Below are 16,007 nucleotides of genomic sequence, written 5' to 3' on the forward strand. Positions count from 1 at the left end.
CTCTTGTCTAGGAGAGGCCGCGGGGTGAGCCTGGGAGGGAAGGCTAGCCTCCTCCCTGCGCCTGCGCAGTGGCAGCCTCTGATTCCGCTTCTGTCTTGACTGTGGCTGGAGGTGCTTCGTTCAGACCCTCCTGCAGGCTGATTTAACTCCGCTTAGAGCCTAGGGCGGAAGAAAGGCCAGGTCTCAGGGTCCCTCCACTCCCTTTTCATCTCCTCCTTGGCACTGTTACCTATGACTCTGCCGTCTGTTTTTTTCCCACCCCAGCCCATTGACTCTTTTCAAGTAACTAATGCTCAGGTGTTGCCCTCTCAACATGTGCTAGTGGGCCGAAAACAGGAGGATCAGAAGGGTAAGGCGGACACCTGGAGTTCCACAGGAAGGTGTTGATAAATGTGCCAGGGAGTAGGACACGGATCAAGCTGTAATGAAGATTTTGCTTATCTTCTTCTGGATCGTAGTGTAGTTGTAGCAGTGAAGGAAGGGGAGGCAGGTAAATTCATCAGATGAAAATTAATGCCTGCGAATGTCCCTGTACTTCCACGCTGCTCTGCTCATGAGTTGAGTGAGCTTGTGAGAAGCAGCAGGTCTGGGGCAGAAAAGCAGGGAGACCCATAGGGCCCTTGAGGAGGAATGCTTTCAGCCTACTCAGAGCTGTCCTCTGCAGCTGCAGCTGCGGTGAGAAATGGGCCATAGGCTGGGCCGACCCTGTATCCAAGTGGTTAAGCTCCCACTCTACTTGGGTGGCCCAAGCTTTCTCCAGTTCGGACCCTGGGTGCAGACCTAGCAGTGCTCATCAAGCCATGTTGAGCTGGCGTCCCACATGCTACAACTAGAGGGACCCACAACTAGAATATACAACTATGTATTGGGGGGTTTTGGGGAGGAGAAGAAGAAAAAAACTCAGAGCTCATCTTTAAAAAAAAAAAGAAATGGGCCATGGGCATGCGTACAGAAGACCAAAAGCATTTGCTATACCTGTATTAGAAGTCTTAAAATTTCAGTATTAATAATGCCTAACACCTGTATGTGCTGGGCACTATTCTAAGTGCTCTACATTTGTCAATTGTTTAATTAGTACTTCCTTAATAGAAATTACTTTGGACATGTGTTGAAACCCTGAAGTTGAGAACTCTTGAGAAAGGCAGTTGTGAACCATTGGTGTATATATTAATCAGAGAAGTGACATAATCAGATTTTAGAGAAAATATTCAACATCAGTATGCAGAATGGACACGAATGGAGGGTGGATAGAGGCACTACCACTAGGGGATCAGGTGGGGCTGTTGTCTAGGCAAGAAACCAAGGTCTAAGCAGGGCAGTGTGGTTGGGATCCAGTTTTCATTCAGATGAGATAAGGGTTGTGTGAGGAGGCTCTTTGTAAAGGGTAACAAGTGCTGCTCCTGCCTTTTACTAGGGGAGGCACAACTATAATACAAGGGAGAACGTGTCAGTTCCTTAAAAAGGGATACCGACAGAGTGCTGTGGATGTTCAGAGTAGGCTGAGGTTTCTTCTAGTCTGGGAGAAGGGGCAGGGGAAACAGAGAAGGCATTTGAAACCTTGAAGAACGTGCAGAGTTTGGATGTGTGGAGATGGAGGAAGTGTATTCTGAGAAAGGGGAGGGTGGGTACAGTACAGTTTGTCTGGAGCATAGGCCAAGAAGGAGTAAAAGAACGTAAACCTTGAAAAGTAGGTTGAGGCCTTGTTGTATTCTGTGGGAGCACCTGGAGGACTAATAAAGTATATACAAGGAAGGCCTCCTAAACTTTGGTTGTCTGCTCGCATAGTCTAGGAGTTCTTAATTTGGGGTCCAAAGAAAGGTGACAAGTGATGAGGATTATTTTAGGCTGGTTACTTTTAAAACTGCAGATGAGAAGCAGGCTCCGAGGACTGGGATTTGCTTGCCCTTTGAGAGATGTTTGCATTTGTAAAGGAAATCTCCATCTGTTGGGGATGGCCTTATCTCTGGAAACTCTTCATGGGGAAGGCAAGAACTTAAGTTGTTTACTGTCTGGCAACCTCATGTAACTGACCCCTCCCCCCCCCAACATCCTCCTTTGTCTTTAGCTGAAGGTAATATTTAAGCGTGGCTTCTGCCATTTACTTAATCCGGTTTGATAACCAGAACCTACCGGCACTGATAGCATTTTAACAACTCTTTTTACATATTCTTTCCTTTGTCTTGTAAAGAGATGGCTCACATACCTATGCCTTAAATTTAGCCTTACTCTCCACCTGTGTTTGCAGCAGCAGCAGCGGTGGCAGCAGCAGCTCCTCCTGCCTGTGGGTCCTGTCCCCACGCAGCAGCTCTGACTGCCCATGGACCCTGTCCCCATGCTATTCCACACTATTCTCTAAATAAAAGAGCGCTACTCCCAGATCCTGAGAGTCCAAGAAATCTTTCTTTTGACTCCTCGGCTCACTGACCCCACATCAACACGAACTGAATAAACCCCTGAAATCATGTGTAATAGTTTTTGTATATTCATTTTTGAGGAGAGGAGGTACTTCTTATTCAAAAAAAGTTAAAGATATTCTCATCTAGGCCAACCTCTTGTGTTATTGATAGTAAAACTGAAACTCAGAGAGAGTGATTAGTGATAGAATTGGGACTAGAACCCAGATCCCCTGATGCCCAGCCCAGGTCAGTGCTCCTTCCCCTGTGTCACTCTGTCCAGCACCATTCACCTCTGTGGTAGTGCTGGGCACCAACATCAGACTTAACTTTCGTTCAGACCACTTCTCTGAATCCCAAGTCTCTATATCCATCTGCCTATTTGATCTCACCATTTGGATGCTTCACAGGGGTCTCAATCTTACGACATCCAGAATCAAACTCTTGAACTTCTCTCTCCAGACCTCCTCCTTCTTTGGACTTCTCCTTCTTAGTAAATGGCACCACTATCCATCCACTCGAGCTGGGAATCTGGAGTCATTTTTTTTTTTTTTTTATTGAGTTCATCATAGTTTACATCAATGTGAGATTTCAGTTGTACATTATTTTTTGACTGTCATCACATAAGTGCTCCCCTTCACCCCCAGTGTCCCCCCCACCCCCCTTTCCCCGATAACCACTGAACTATTTTCTTTGTCCCAGTACTTGTTTATATTCCACATATGAGTGAACTCATCTGGTGTTTGTCTTTCTCCGACTGGCTTATTTTGCTTAGCATAATTCCCTCTAGGTCCTTCCATGTTATTGCAAATGGGATTGTAGGGGAGGAAGACTTTTCCTCTATCCAAAGTGGGTTTGTCTGGCCAGAGAATGAATTAAATTCACATGAGACAAAACAGCAAGAGAAAATTAAACAAAGCTTTATGAGGAACCATGGCCTGGGGCCTTTCTTCCTGAAGGAAGAAAGGGCACCAAAGAAGTGGGGTGCACAGAGTGGTTATATACCCCCAAACAGGGTGTTTCACATAGGATTGAAATGTCCCTCCCACAATAGTCACAAGATTGCATAGCACTTCATGGACACAGCACGTAGTGGGTCTGCTATCTCAGTGGGCGTAGCAGGAGGCAAGTCTATTGTCTCGAACTGGGTGGTCACAGATGAGCGCAGCAGTCAGTTCCTAGCCTAAGGAAAGATGCTTAATCCTGAAAGAAATGGCAATGTTGGGAGAGGGAGGGAAGTCAGTTACAGGAGGTTACCAGACAAGCACAATAAACAAATGCAGATTTAAGTCCTTGCCTTCCCCATTGATTAAGAGTTTCTAGAGACAAGGTCATCTCCTTTCTTCTTCCTGGTACAGAGAGGGAGGCACCTTTACAGATGGAGAGTTCCTTTACAATGTAAATGTCTCTTAACAAAGGGCAAGCAAGTTCCACTCCTCAGAGCCTCCTTCCCTGTCCCAATTTATCAAAAGCAATCAGCCTCAAATAATCCTCATGCCAAAGAGACATATCTTGGGGTGGCCATTTCCAGGTCCCCACAGGATGAATTTGTCTTTTTTCCTGACTGAGTAGTATTCCATTGTGTATATATATATATATATATGTGTGTGTGTGTGTGTGTGTGTGTGTGGTGTATATATATATATATATATATACACCACATCTTCTTTATCCAGTCATCGGTTGATGGGCACTTGGGTTGCTTCCATGTCTTGGCTATTGTGAATAGTGCTGCAATGAACATAAGGGTGCATATGTTACTTTGGATTGTTGATTTCAAGTTGTTTGGGTGGATTCCCAGTGGTGGGATAGCTGGGTGATATGGTAGTTCTATTTTTAGTTTTTTGAGGGGTCTTCATACTGTTTTCCATAGTGGCTGCACGAGTTTGCATTCCCACCAGCAGTGGATGAGGGTTCCCTTCTCTCCACACCCTCTCCAACATTTGTTATTTTTTGTCTTAGTGATTATAGCCATTTTAACAGGCATAAGGTGGTATCTTAGTGTAGTTTTGATTTGCATTTCCCTGATGATTAGTGATGTTGAACGTCTTTTCATGTGTTTATTGGCCATCTGTATATCTTCTTTGGAAAAATGTCTGTTCATCTCCTCTGCCCAGTTTTTGATCAGGTTGTTTGCTTTTTTATTGTTCATTTGTGTAAGTCTGGAGTCATTCTTGATACCTCCCAATCCTCTCACTCCCGCCATCTAGTCTATCACCAGGTCCTAATGAGTCAACCTCCCTAATAATTTTCGAACCTGTTTACTTATCTCTTTCTCCACCACCACCACTCCAGCCCAAGCCCCCATCAACCTCCATCTGAACAATTAGAGTATCCTGCCAACTGGTCTTCCTGCTTCCAGTCCCTTCTATTCCGATCTGTTGCTTTCCTCCAATCTGTTCTCCTCACAGAAAATGGAATGATCTTGGTACTCCCTTAAACCCTATTGCGCTTTTAATAAGATACTCAGTAGAATTCTTACCCCTTCATTCATGCTTTTTCGTCTGCCAAGAATGTTCTTCCTCCCCTCCCGTTAATCTGGATTACTTTTCCTTTTCCTTCAGAACTCAGCTTAAGTCCCACTTCCTCAGAGAGGCCTGGCCTATTATTCTCTTTCATGGCAGATGGTTCTCTTCCCAGCACTTATTTTGGTTTGCAGTTACGTATTCATTTGGGTGGTTATTTGTCTCATGGCTTGCTCTCTGCTGTAAGGGGAGCAGATCTGGGAGCTCTGAGGAACAGATCTGATCAGTTCACTTCAGTACAGCCCCTTCCTGGGTAACTGGCACAGAGTGGGCCCTCATAAATATTTGCTGAATGAGTGAAGCAGTGGCTACAGAGACCTCCGGAACAACTTGACTTGAGAATCAGGAGACCTGGGGCAGTCACTGCCTCACCCAGGGTCTGATTTTCCTCAAAGGTAAAATGAGGAAGTTGGGCAAGCTTCAGAGGTCAAATGGCCCATGACCTGTTTTTTTAATGGCCCAGGAGCTAAGAATGGTTATTGCATGTTTAAAGGATTGTAAAACAACAACTACAACTCAACAACAAAAACCAAACAACTTGACTTTAAAATCAGCAAAGGACTTGAATTGACATTTCTCCAAAGAAGATATATAAATGGCCAGTAAGTACGTGAAAAAATGTTCAATACCACTAGTCATTAGGGAAATGCAAATCAAATCCACAGTGAGATACCACTTCACACCCACTAGGATGACTATTAAAAGAAAACCCCAGGCTGGCGCCGTGGCCGAGTGGTTAAGTTCGCGCGCTCCGCTGCAGGCGGCCCAGTGTTTCGTCGGTTCGAATCCTGGGCGTGGACATGGCACTGCTCATCAAACCACGCTGAGGCAGCCTCCCACATGCCACAACTAGAAGGACCCACAATGAAGAATATACAACTATGTATGGGGGGGCTTAGGGGAGGAATAAAAAAGGAAAAAATAAAAAATCTTAAGAAAAAAAAAAAAGAAAAGAAAACCCCAGAAAGTAGCAACTGTTAGCGAGGATGTGGAGAAATGGGAACCCTTGTGCATTACTAGTGGTGCAGCTGCTATGGAAAACATATGGTGATTCCTCAAGAAATTAAACATAGAATTACCGTACGATTCAACAATTTTGCTTCAGGGTGTATACCCAAAAGAAGTGAAAGTGGGGACTCAAACAGATATTTGTACATCTTTGTTCATAGTAGCCTTATTTGCAATAGGCAAAAGGTGGGAACAACCGAAGTGGCTGTCCGCAGCTGAATGAATAAGCGAAATATGGTCTATACATACAGTGGAATATTTTTCCTTTTTGAGGAAGATTAGCCCTGAGCTAACTACTGCCAATCCTCCTCTTTTTTGCTGAGGAAGCCTGGCCCTGAGCTAACATCCATGCCCATCTTCGTCTACTTTATATGTGGGATGCCTACCACAGCATGGCGTGCCAAGCGGTGCTATGTCCACACCCGGGATCCTAACCGGCGAACCCCGTGCTGCCAAGAAGCAGAATGTGCGAACTTAACTGCTGCTCCACCGGGCCAGCCCTATACACAATGGTATATTATTCAGCCTTAAAAAGGAAGGAGATTCTGACAAGTTACAACATGGATGAAACTGGAAGACATTATACTGAGTGAAATAAACTAGTCACAAAAGGGCAAATATTGTATGATTCCTCTTGTATGAGGTTCCTAAAGTAGTCAGATTCATAGAGACAGAAAGTGGAATGGGGGTTGCCAGGGGCTAGAGGGTGGGAATGGAATGAGGAGTTGGTATTTAATTGATACAGAGTTTCAGTTTTACAAGATAAAAAAGTTCTGGAGATTAATGGTGGTAATTAATGGTGGTGCAATAATATGAATGTACCTAATGCCACAGAATGTATACTTAAAAATAGTTAAAACGGTAGATTTTATGTTATGTATGTTTTATGTTACATATATTTTACAATAAAAACCACCAACCAAACCAAAACAAAACAGAAAGAAGAATGCGTGGCAAAGACCATATGTGACCCGCTACAATTTTTACTGTCTGGCCCTTTTCAGAAGTCTGCCTGCGCCTGCTAGAGTTAGGCGCAAGTCCAACTCCACCTTCTGTATGTGGAGCTGCACATGTTTTCCCCTCTTCACAACAAACCTGAGGGGCCCAGAAATGGGCTAAACACCACCATTCATGGGAATTTGGAGAGTCAGCAATTCCCAAAGGTAGACATTTTTGTTCCCCATCCAGCTCTAGGAGACAGGTGGGGCAAGGTGTCGTTTTTTGTAAAAGCCTTAAATTGAGGACCTGGGTTTGGTATGGAAGTGCTCCTGGGGAGAGTATCATGCCCCGGGAATCCAGTCCCCTGCTAGAACCTGAAGCAGTGAGCCCTGGATTCTTATGTGTCGTGTGCACATGCTTGTGCACCGTGCATGCACACACACACACACACACACACTCATGGGACAGGGCAGGGCCCCAGGGCCTACCAAGATGAAGAGTAGGTTGTGGATTAATGCCATTTGCAAATCCTCAAGAGATTATGAGGTAATCTCTGGAATTACCTAGGTGACTGCAGTGCCCTTCTAATCCTTTTCCTGGTTCTGTTCTTGCTCCCTCTTCACTCAGCAGCCACACTAAGCCTTTAGACTGTAAATCGGATTGTGTCATCTCTGCTCCCACCTCCCCAGTGGCTTCTCATCAGTCTTAGAATGAAACCCAAAGGCTTTTCCTGGCCCATGGGGCCCGCATTACCTCTCTTGCACTTTCCCTACCATTCTCCCCATGTTCACTGTACTCCAGCCCCATCAGTCCTCCTGGGATTTTTTTTTTTTTAAAGATTTTATTTTTTCCTTTTTCTCCCCAAAGCCCCCCGGTACATAGTTGTATATTCTTCGTTGTGGGTCCTTCTAGTTGTGGCATGTGGGATGCCGCCTCAGCGTGGTTTGATGAGCAGTGCCGTGTTCGCGCCCAGGATTCGAACGAACGAAACACTGGGCCGCCTGCAGCGGAGCGCACCAACTTAACCACTCGGCCACGGGGCCGGCCCAAGGGATTTTTTTTTTCAATTGTGGTGAAATATACATAACATAAAATTTAGCATCTTAACCCTTTTTGAGTATACAATTCAGTGACATTAAATACATTCACATTGTTGTGCAACCATCACCACTGTACATTTCTAGAACTTTTTCATCATCTCAAACTGAAATTCCGTACCTTTAAACATTAACTCCCCGCTCCCTTCTCCCCCCAGCCCCTCATATCTGCTATTCTACTTTTCTTCCTCTGTGAACTTGACTGTACTATGTACCTCATACAAGTCAACATACGAATATCATACATTTTTTCTTTTGTCTCTGGCTTATTTCACTTAGTGTTTTCAAGGTTCATCCATGTTGTAGCATGTATCAGAATTCCCTTTTTAAGGCTGAATAATATTCCATTGTGTGTATAGACCACATTTTGTTTATCCATTTGTCTGTCGATGGACATTTGGGTTCTTCCACCTTTTGGCTATTGTGAATAATGCCCCTGTGAACACGAGTGTTTAAGTATCTATTAGAGTCCTACTTTCATGTCTTTTGGGTATATAACCAGAAGTGACCTTGCTGGATCATATGGTAACTCTATGTTTAATGTTCTTTTTTTTTAAAGATTGGCCCTGAGCTAACATCTGTTGCCTATATATATATATTTTTTTTTTTCTTTCTCCCCAAAGCCCCCCAGTGCGTAGTTGTGTATTCTAGTTGTGCTATGTGGGATGCCGCCTCGGCATGGCTTGATGAGCCGGCCCATCTATGTTTGATGTTTTCAGGAACCACCATACTGCCTTCCACAGCAGCTGCACCATTGCACGTTCCTACCTGCACAAGAGTTCCAGTTTCTCCACATCCTCTCCGACACTTGTCATGTTCTGTATTTTGGATAATAACCATCCTAATGGGTGTGAAATGGACCTCCAGTGATATTTTTTCAAATTGACCTAACCTGTTCCTGCTTCAGGGCCTTTACACTTGCTAATCCTTCTGCTCAGACTCTCTTTCTCCTGGCAGTTGTGTATCTCACCCCCACACCTTATTCAGATTTCCATTCAAATATCACCCCCTCAGAGAGACTTTCCTGACCACCTGTTTAAATTCGCTGCCCCACACCCTTACTCTGCTGTATATTTCAAAGTAGTACATCTCACTACTACACATTATATTCCATACCCATTTGCCTATCATTGGTCTCCTCCAGTAGAATGTAAAAAATCCAGGAAGGGGCTTCGTCTGTTGTGTTTACTGCTGTCTCTAGCACCTAGAACGATGCCTAGCCCTTGACAGGTGCTCAGTAAATCCTTGTTGAATGATTGGATGAATACGCATTACTATTCTTAGGCAGTAAAACTTTGTGACGAAGTGAAATCACTAGAGCAAAAGTAAATATATTTAAAAGCTTTCTCAAAATTGTCTTTCTGAAAGGTGGTACCGACTTATACTCCCACTGCATAGGTAGGAGATCGCCTGTCTCTCTGCTGGCAGTTCCTATCCTAGCTCTCAAAAACAGCATGCTGTGTGCCAGTGCCCAGTGCCCTGCCCAGAGCGGGCACACTAGGCTTTTTTTTTTTTTAAAGATTTTTTATTTATTTATTTTTTCCTTTTTCTCCCCAAAGCCCCCCGGTACATAGTTGTGTATTCTTCGTTGTGGGTTCTTCTAGTTGTGGCATGTGGGACGCTGCCTCAGCGTGGTCTGATGAGCAGTGCCATGTCCGCGCCCAGGATTCGAACCAACGAAACCCTGGGCCACCTGCAGCGGAGTGCGCGAACTTAACCACTCAGCCATGAGGCCAGCCCCCACACTGGGCTTTTATTCAGCCAAACTTTACAGCGTTCTCCCTGCTTCTTGGTGGTTTCCTTTCCCTTTCTCCATGTGTGTTTTAGAGGAAGGGAGAAACATTTCCCACAAACAGCATTTGATTCTATAGACTTACTAAGTGCCTACCGTGTGCCAGCCTCAGAGCCTGGTGCTAGAGATACAAAAGTGAAGAGAGCCGTCTCTGTAAGGTCATCCCATTTTGTTTGTTTCCAGCTTTTCTGTCTCGTGCTCCTGTGGCCCATCGTTTTGAAATGCAGATGTTAAAGCTGATAATTCTAGAAGTTGACATTTTCTAATCAGATGATTTCCTGGAAGGTGTAACTTAGTGTAGAAAATAATCGTTTTTATAACTAATCTTAACAAGTAAGGCCAGGAACTGTTGCTTGTTACATCTACCATGTGTTCAGAATGGATGGAAATCATAATACAGAGCACTGAGCAATGCTGGGAATTGTAAATGTGCCTTTATAATCACCTTTGTACTCATCACCTGTGAGTTAAGACAGTGGACTTTGGAGTCAGACTGCCTAGATACTGGCTCCATGACTTATGTAGTATGTGACCTTTATGCAAATATTTAACCTCTGTGTGCCTTGGCTTCCCTCTCTGCAAAATGGGAATGCTGGCAGTCCCTCCTTGCCAGTGTTGTTGTGGGCTCGATCCAAGTAAAGCTCTTAGCACTGTGCCTGGCGCAGAGTGTGTGCTCACTGCCAGCTATCTCTTGCTGTTGCATTGTCATTCCATCATCCGTACACTGTAAGTGCTCAAGTCAAGTACAGCTGTCCCACAGCTCACGTCCGTGGTTGCCGCGACCCTGACCCCTTCTCGCTCATTCCAGTCCTGACAGACCAGTGCTGATTTATCTGACACCACGCTGGCGATTCTCAACTGAGGCAGCCGTCAGGGTAGAATGGAGGAGGGGAGTCAGATGGAACAAAACTGAGGATCACCAGAGTTCACTGCTTAGTTCAAATCTACGAATGAATGGCGTTTATCACCATGGACAAGGTCCTGGGGGGGCATGGTGGGACTGGTGGGACTTGAGAGCTGAAGAGGATATCGCCTCTGCTTTCTGACGGCTCACACAGTGTAGTAAACAATGAATTCTTAGGTACAGTGAAAGAGGTTCAATAAAAGTATATAAGGAAAATGCTGTAGGGACGAAGAGGAAGACATGATTCATAGGATTGGCAGGATCAGGGAAGACTTCCCTGAGGAGGTGTTTTGTGCAAGGCCTTGAGTGAAGAAACGACTGTATTGCAGCAGAGTTAGGAGGGATCTTTGTGGTCACTGACTTTCTTCATTTTGTAGACAGGAGGGTGGAGGTCCAGAGAGGATATGGAACTTGCCCAAGATCAGCCAGTGAGTGAGTGTCGGGCCGGACTGGAGCCCCCGTTTAATATTCTTTCCACCCTGTGCAGCCGATGCTTGTCTCCCTCTCCTGTCTAGAGCAGCCTCCCTTTTCACTGGAAGCCTTTAGAGGGGTATAACTCGCTGTTATCTTAGGAGGTATTACTTGGTGAAGGCAGGTGCTTGAAAGTGCATTTTGATAAACTCTTTCAAGACTCAAATTTTAAGTCTGTTTACCAGAAAAACTACCGTGGAAACTTATTGACATTTTCAGAGAAGGGAGGTTATATTTTATTATTGCTTTAAGGAAAGGGCTATTTTACCTGTATGCTAGCTAATACCTTTATTTAGACTACATATTTCTGTTACGTTCTTTTTTTTTTTTTGAGGAAGATTAGCCCTGAGCTAACTACTGCCAATCCTCCTCTTTTTGCTGAGGAAGACTGGCCCTGAGCTAGCATCCATGCCTATCTTCCTCTACTTTATATGTGGGATGCCTACCACAGCATGGCTTTTGCCAAGCAGTGCCATGTCTGCACCCGGGATCCGAACCAGTGAACCCCGGGCCGCCGAGAAGTGGAACATGCACACTTAACTGCTGTGCCACCGGGCTGGCCCTCTGTTACATTCCTGAGTGTGACACACCAATATGGTTTCTTAGAGACGTAAGAAGAGTAGGTTTTTGAGGACAGAGGACAGAGAAAGGCTTGAAGGGAAGGCCTGAGCATGAAGGTGTAGAAGTAAAAGTGCCTGGAGTGACAAGGCATGGGGCATTGCCCAGGGCTTGTGGAGGATGTGGCAGGAGATGAATCTGAGAAACGTGGTGTCTTCAGGCCTCTAGGCCCCAGAGTGGCTGGACTTGATTCTGTGGGCATCTAGGAGCTATTTCAGGATCTGAGGTGGGCTTGACTCAGTCCACAGTCTCCAACAGGAGCCTTTCCCAAAGCCTCTCACCTCCAGACCAGGCGCTGAGGCCTCGAGTTGGGCACTGAGCCTGGTGTCACTTGCCAACAGTTCTTCGTTCACTGAGGGCCTGACCATCACCGGGTGGGACCAGGAGCCAGGCCTCCCCGTCCTCCCGGTGTCTCTCCGATGGTTAACTCACTCCTGGGTTTGGGTGTCTCTCCGCTGGTTAACTCACTCCTGGGTTTGGTTGTCTCTCCGCTGGTTAACTCACTCCTGGGTTTGGGTGTCTGGCTGAAGCTCTGGATTTTTGAAGTTGCTTGTCTGCCTGTTAAGTCAGAAGGAATGATTCATTTGTGTTCGTAAGCTGTAAGCTACTCATTAGCATTCAAAACCATACCTCACATTTATATGACACCAAAGTGCTTTCACATAAATTATCTCATTTGATGTGATCTTCAAAACAAGTCTGTGAGGTAGGCAAAGACTATTAGCTCCAATTTATAGATGAGAAAACTGAGACTGAGTTTAATTGACTTCCCCAGCATAAGGTGGCTGGGAAATGCAGAATGCCTGCACAAACCCGAATTTTCTACTCCTTTTTCAGCGTTTTTTCCATGACCCACATTTTAGGAGCAATTAGGACAACTGCAAGAGAGCCTTGCAGCTCCGTCTGTGACAGACCCAGAGATTTGATTGAGTAAAGCTGCCAACCCAGGTGAACCTGACAGGTAGGAAGCCGGCCTGGACAGCTTGAGAAAAAGCGTTACAATTTGTGTTAAAACTACCAAAATGCAGTTTCCATTTCAGCCGAGGCAGTACTCAGAATATTCCCCATTTGCATAGCTGCTTTCCTTATTTTTGCTGTTCCTGAGTACTAGTCACTTACTATTTTTTTTTAAATCGATTCACTTCTTTTTACTAACATAAATTTGTTTATAAGGGAAATCAGTGCATTAAGGGAAAAAAAAGACATGACTGAGATGTAGGAAGTAAGGAGAGCCCAGAGAGAAGGAGTTCTGCACCTTGGGAGAGTGCAGAGCCTGGGCAGAGAGTGGCTCTGGGGCTGGGAACCGGGTCTCCAGGCACTGACGGTGACAGCAGGCAGTGGGGAGAGGTGAGGGGCAGCCAGACGCAGGGTATCTGACAGATCTGAGGGGTGAGAATCTCCAACCTAGGAGGAAGGCGGGCAAGGATTTTGGCATCGGAGCCTGATATAGGGGTGCTTAGGGTAAGGGTGGGAGGGAGGAGGCAGGGACTGAGAGAAAGGGGTGTCTGAGGAGGAGGAGGAACGTAGACGGAGCTCCAGGTGGGCAACTGGTTTGGGGAAGTGGGCTGAGAAGGAGGGCAGGGCAGAGGTTGAGGCCCAGGAGGGAGTGCTGAGAGGCCTAAAGGTGAGGGGACCCGGGGGTGAGAGCCTGAGGGATGGGAGGAGCTGAAGAGTGACCTCAGAGATGGGCTGAGGATTCAGATCCCAAAGGGTGCATAGGGGCAACATTTGGGGAGAAGTAGGCCAGGCCTTGTGTGCAGGCCCAGTTGGTCCAGGCTACTCAGGTCACTGTCCTGAGTCTGGACCATGGGCATGGTTAGCAGACGAAGAGAGATGTTGGTGTGAGGCTGGAGTTCTCCCAGAATCATCTCAGTACCACCCGCAGGCACCCTGATTGCGCTGAGCCTTAGGAGCAGTCTGCGGTGTCTGTAGTGACCAGGCATTTGGGGATTTCTCTGTACTGCTGTGGCATTGTGGGCCACAGCCTGTAAGGAATGACAGTGACCAATCTTTGAAGCAGAGGGAGTTGTGGATAAGTGCCCAGAGCTCTGTGGTTTGCTTCCTGCTGTGCCATCGGGCAGTCACATACCCTCTGGTGTTCTGGCTCCTGCAGGGATGGGGCGCTGTCTGCCTCCCTCAGGCTTGGGGAGAATTACTGCCTGCGCCAAGATCACTGACTGTTCCCATTCCTGGAAGCGGTCCTGGTAATGGCATCCTAGCTGATTGACTGGGAGGGTTGGTGCATTTAGTGCTTCTTGTCACATAGAGCAGCCTCCCTGTGTGTCGTCTGTATCTGAGTCCGACCTGTGAGTCTAGCTTTTGAGAACTGGGCCTAATTACTTGTAACACTTACTTACCTGGCCTCAAGTTTTATTTTAAGAGAGGACAACAGCCTTTTAAAAAAGTAATGATCTCTTCTTTGTAGGGCACCGTTCTTTTAAGTTAATGATGGGCTATTTTATGTTTATTGGCCCCTTTAGCACCTTGCTTTTTTGGGTGACTCATGAGTTCATTTCCCTCAAGAGGTGAAACTGGAGGCAGGTGGATTGTCAGAGGCCCTGCTGTGTGCCTGGCACAACACCCAGTGAGATGGCGGGGAACCCAGCTTCCAGCCCCCTTCCCTGCTCTGTGCTCAGGTTGCTGCGAGCGGCAGAACCAGTTATGGAACCTCCAGGAAGGGCTGGGTGGTTGCTGCTCATGAGTCATTCTTCCCCTCTGTGATGTGGGCTCTGGGGGGATGATATATAGTTCTCATGGTGGTTTTCTTGGCAGTCCGCTGTAGTGATTTCTTCCCTTTACCAGACTCGGTTTCTCAAGAGGAGGTGTTAGCAGGTAGAAGGGGAAATTGTGAAATAGTGGTAAGGTCTCCTAGGATCCAGACAGCACCGCTGCCTTCTGCTCCTCAGTGGGCCTCAAGTAACTGACATAGTTGAGGTTTCCTACTGTGTTTTGGTTGCGAATGAATGAATCTTTGCCACTTTCATTCAATAGGTATTTATTGTGTGCCTGCTAAGTGCCAGGTGCTGTTCGTGTACTGTTCTGGGCCCTGGGGATAAGCAAAACTCCTTGCCCCTGAAAGCACATTCCCTTTATTTGTATGGGGAACCCCCATAATACCTGTATGCTCTCATTTAAGGTGTAATTGTAACCAGTTTATCCGTTTTTCCAGACCATACCAGAAAAGAAACAGCAGGTTAGAAAGCACCTCTAGGGAAGTGCCAGAATCTGGTCCTGTCTAGTAGAGGCTGACTGGGGAAGAGAGAAAAAGCCCAGAAAAAGTAGAATTTAAGATCATCGCCCCCTGAGGAAGCATAGGAAATGCCTGACTCTTTGCCTTGAGTATCACCTGTACGTGTTGTAGTGTTGAGTAGGTTATGTTCCGGATGACGATCCCGAGACCTGGAAGACAGATTGAACTCAAGCAGTGTCCTAGGATGGAGAAGCAGGGGAGGGAGGCAGTAACATTTTAGGAAGATGTCAGGAGAAAGACCACACTTCTGCAAACGGGAGTTTCAAGTCCTCGTGGCTCTTCTGTTGATCTGAGATCTTTGTCGTGCTGGTGCTGGGCCTCGGAGACAGCCTGGTCTTCTGAAAAACCATGGTCCGGGCTGGGGGCATTGGATGGGAAGCCCCTCAGCTGTCACCTAGCTCCTCTCTGTGAAGTCTCAGGAGATGCAAATGAATGTTTCCAAGTGCTAAGGAGACGGGCGTTAGGGGAAACCTGTAGGTCAAGAAGGAAAGCTGCAGGTGTTAAGACAATCCAGGAGCCTTTGGCAGCTTGCTGTGGGCACTTCACCTGCCTAAGTGGTCCCAGCACCTGAGACTCAGTTTCTTGGAGGGGCTGCCAACACCGACGCCTGGCTTAGGCAGTCCTGTCTTTATCCCACATCATTATACGCAGGGCCCCTCCATTTCTTTGTTCTTCTGAGAGTTCCTCTTCCTAACTCTATCATAGTTAGGAAAACTATTGTTGCATCTTCTTGAATCCAGCCTCTTGAGCTGCTAATAAGGTAGAATTATTTCATAATCAACGATATTGACACCAGAAGCTTTTCAATGGCCTGCCATAGGAGCGTTGTGTTTACCTGATGAGAAATTCTTCAGACAGCAGTCATTCCAGGAGGGCTGGGCAAAGCTGGGAATCCAGTTTGTAACACAAGACACCAAACTTAAGGCCAACTGGTTTGAAGTCAAAACTGACCTTCCAGGCTAAAACCCAGGAATGGGCCCTGCCCGGGGCAGGCTTAGGAGCTAAAGATA

The 16,007-nt window shown here is 46.3% G+C and overlaps 1 protein-coding gene across 2 annotated transcripts in view; it reads left to right on the plus strand.

Annotated features, from left to right (window-relative positions):
* DNAJC17 (DnaJ heat shock protein family (Hsp40) member C17) overlaps positions 1-16,007 on the plus strand; it is a 39,852-nt gene that overhangs the window by 378 nt on the left and 23,467 nt on the right. The window lies entirely within an intron of this gene.

Source organism: Equus asinus, chromosome 2 (assembly GCF_041296235.1).
Source record: "Equus asinus isolate D_3611 breed Donkey chromosome 2, EquAss-T2T_v2, whole genome shotgun sequence".
NCBI classification, from domain to species: Eukaryota; Metazoa; Chordata; class Mammalia; order Perissodactyla; family Equidae; genus Equus; species Equus asinus.